At 42.2% G+C, this 2,529-nt stretch overlaps 1 long non-coding RNA gene and 1 other non-coding gene across 3 annotated transcripts in view; one reads left to right on the forward strand and one right to left on the reverse strand.

Moving 5' to 3' along the window:
• LOC107183169 overlaps nucleotides 1–2,529 on the forward strand; it is a 34,798-nt gene that overhangs the window by 18,078 nt on the left and 14,191 nt on the right. The gene's annotated exons all lie outside the window — the stretch shown is intronic.
• Nucleotides 1–2,529, reverse strand: part of LOC102752472 — a 9,778-nt gene that overhangs the window by 1,458 nt on the left and 5,791 nt on the right. Inside the window, exons 3-4 of one of the 2 annotated variants that reach the window (XR_001513950.1) lie at nucleotides 1,783–1,996; nucleotides 873–935 (exon numbers count right to left, since the gene is read on the reverse strand). This is a non-coding gene — a transcript (uncharacterized LOC102752472). Of the gene's footprint in view, nucleotides 1–872; nucleotides 1,362–1,782; nucleotides 1,997–2,529 lie in introns of both variants that reach the window. The other variant, XR_001513951.1, reaches the window with a different exon arrangement.

Raw genomic sequence — 2,529 nt, forward strand, 5'->3', positions numbered from 1 at the left:
GGGTGGGTGGGGCCCAGCCGTGTCCAGAGGAGCTCCTTAGGTCCTCTAGACAGAATCACGCACGCCCATGCCTGCAATTAACTCTGTATTTCTGACACTCCTCAGTGGGAACACAGCAGAACCCATTTCCCCCTCCATTCTAGTGAGTTTCCAGCAGGTGGTCTCCTCTGAATTCTTGGGGGGCATTAGGTGGTGGCTGGTGCACAAATAAGGAGGCTTCCCTTTTCAAGAGCCTAATAGCATCCTCCTTTCTAAAATGCAATGCAAATTAGGAGCCAGGATCCTAGTCAAAGGGGAGTGAGAAAGAAGAAGGAAGGAAAAAGGGGGAGATGGGGAAGGAAAGAGAAAGAGCAACATATGGACTTCCAGGGATTCTGAATATTGGACAACTGATCTTGGGGCTGGACAAAGGTATCCGTCCTGAAGGATATGGGTAATTGTTATTTAGAGGTGGACAAGCCAAGTTTCTGCCCAACTTTTCTCTGCTACCTGCCTGAGGGAGGGTAGCTAGAGTCAAGAAGGCTGCTCTACGTGTGTCCACAAGGACTGAGAGGGAACAGGGGTCAGGAGCAGAGGAGGATACCGTAGTGGAATTTGGGTCTTTCGACCCAGCCTGCCTGATGCCCACCTGCCCGGACTACTGGACCTACTCAGGATCCCTGACTACCCCATCACTCTCCGAGTCCGTCACCTGGATCATTATGTTCCCAAGTCCTCAAATGCTCAGGCCATGGCAGGAAAACCAGTGGTTGTGCCCACTAACAGAATCCACTGAGGTGAAGTACATCTCCCAATACAAAGGGCCTTGTTAGTGTCTCTAGTCTGAGATTGAAACATAAAATATATTTCAAGTGATTTACAAAAAAAATTACCTTATGCTTAATTGATGGCAATATATCCACCAATTTTTGTAGCTCCTTAAGATTCTTGTGTAGCTAAAGAACAATAAATGAGAAAACATTAAAACAATTGACATCTCACTTTGTCATGCAATTGTAATAGAATGTGATTTAAAATCAGACCCCTGGTGATTACCTAAAAACAATCCCCAGTAGTGAAACTACACTTAAACTGACAATTTAGAATGTTATAAACGTCACTGAATGAAAACAGATACAAAACAAATGAATAGGTTGTTTGCTGACAGACTGGAGCCCACAGTCTATAGGGAAAGGTGTCACCTTCTCCATTTGCTCCCCACTCTGAGCCTCACTGGCATTTGGCCTGCAGAAGCTCCAGAGGCTGAAGCTGTCCAGAAACCTCATTGCAGTAACCATGTTTTCCAGTTTCTGTATCTGATTCTTTGATATCTGACATCTTGCTGAAGTAGAAGGGTGGCCCCTCCCAGTGTTAGCTAATTCCTAGAAAGAACAAACAAGTGAGAGTATGCCTTTCATCTGCAAACCAACCAATCCAGAGTCCAGACCCCAGCCACCTCCTTTATAGGGTTCTTAATCTCTGGGTCACTGTTCCTCTGCCCTAATCACCCCAGGGCCTGGGACCAGTCAACTATTGACAGCTTCTCTGCCCCAGAACCCACTGAAATTATTCAAAGCACCCAATCCTAAACCTGCTTATACTGCCTCCCCGATTCTTTCCCATGGACTCCACAATAAAGACTTTCCATGTCTTCTTTTTCTCTCACTGCTTCCTGACCATCCCTGGTGCTTTCCCACGTGGCCCTGGCTGGAGTGCCAAGGCCTCCTATTTTTAGGCATCTGTGAGTATAACAAAATTCTTCCTTCATGACAGTCATTTCCGTGTCTGTGTGTCTTCCCATACCTGATGAAACCAAATCCTGGGTTTCCTTTAAACATTCAATCTCCAGAGTGGACCCAAGCAGGGAGCTTGCAGGAAGCCTTCACCTGCAGAACGTGCAGGAGCTCAGAGGTCCTGTGCAGAGTGTAGTCCCCAGATTTTCAATCTAGTTCTCCAGTTGCTAGTTGTGTGAACTGGCAGGAAAGCACTTATCCTCCTTGAGCTTCACTTTCTTCACCTGAAAAACAGAGATGACACTATTGCTATCAGAGATCTCTTAGGAACATAAACGAAGTGTATAGTCACACAGCACTCATAAATATTACTCCCTTTTATGTTCATTTCCCCTAGTTGTTTGCCTTTATCTTTTTATTCCATTTAAAACTAAACTAAGCTCACATTTTAACCATTATTTATTTAGGGTTATTTGCTTTTATCTTTTTACATTAATGCTTACAAATAGAAATATAATGCCAACCACAGAGGTAATTTTAAAGTTTCTAGGAGTCACATTTAAAAAGATGTTTTAAAAGAGAAATTAATTTTTATAACATATTTCACCAAATATATTGAAAATATGGCCATTCATTTCAACATGTAATCAATATGAAAAATTACTGAGGCAGTTTACACTTTTTCCATACTTCTTTAAAATCTGTTATCTTACATGTATAGTATACATCAATTTGGAAGCTAAATTTTCATTAGAAATACTTGGCTTGTATTTAGATTTCTATGTGGCGTATATTTATATATTAATTATATATTATA

This window comes from Myotis davidii, unplaced genomic scaffold (genome assembly GCF_000327345.1).
Source record: "Myotis davidii unplaced genomic scaffold, ASM32734v1 scaffold10221, whole genome shotgun sequence".
NCBI classification, from domain to species: domain Eukaryota; kingdom Metazoa; phylum Chordata; class Mammalia; order Chiroptera; family Vespertilionidae; genus Myotis; species Myotis davidii.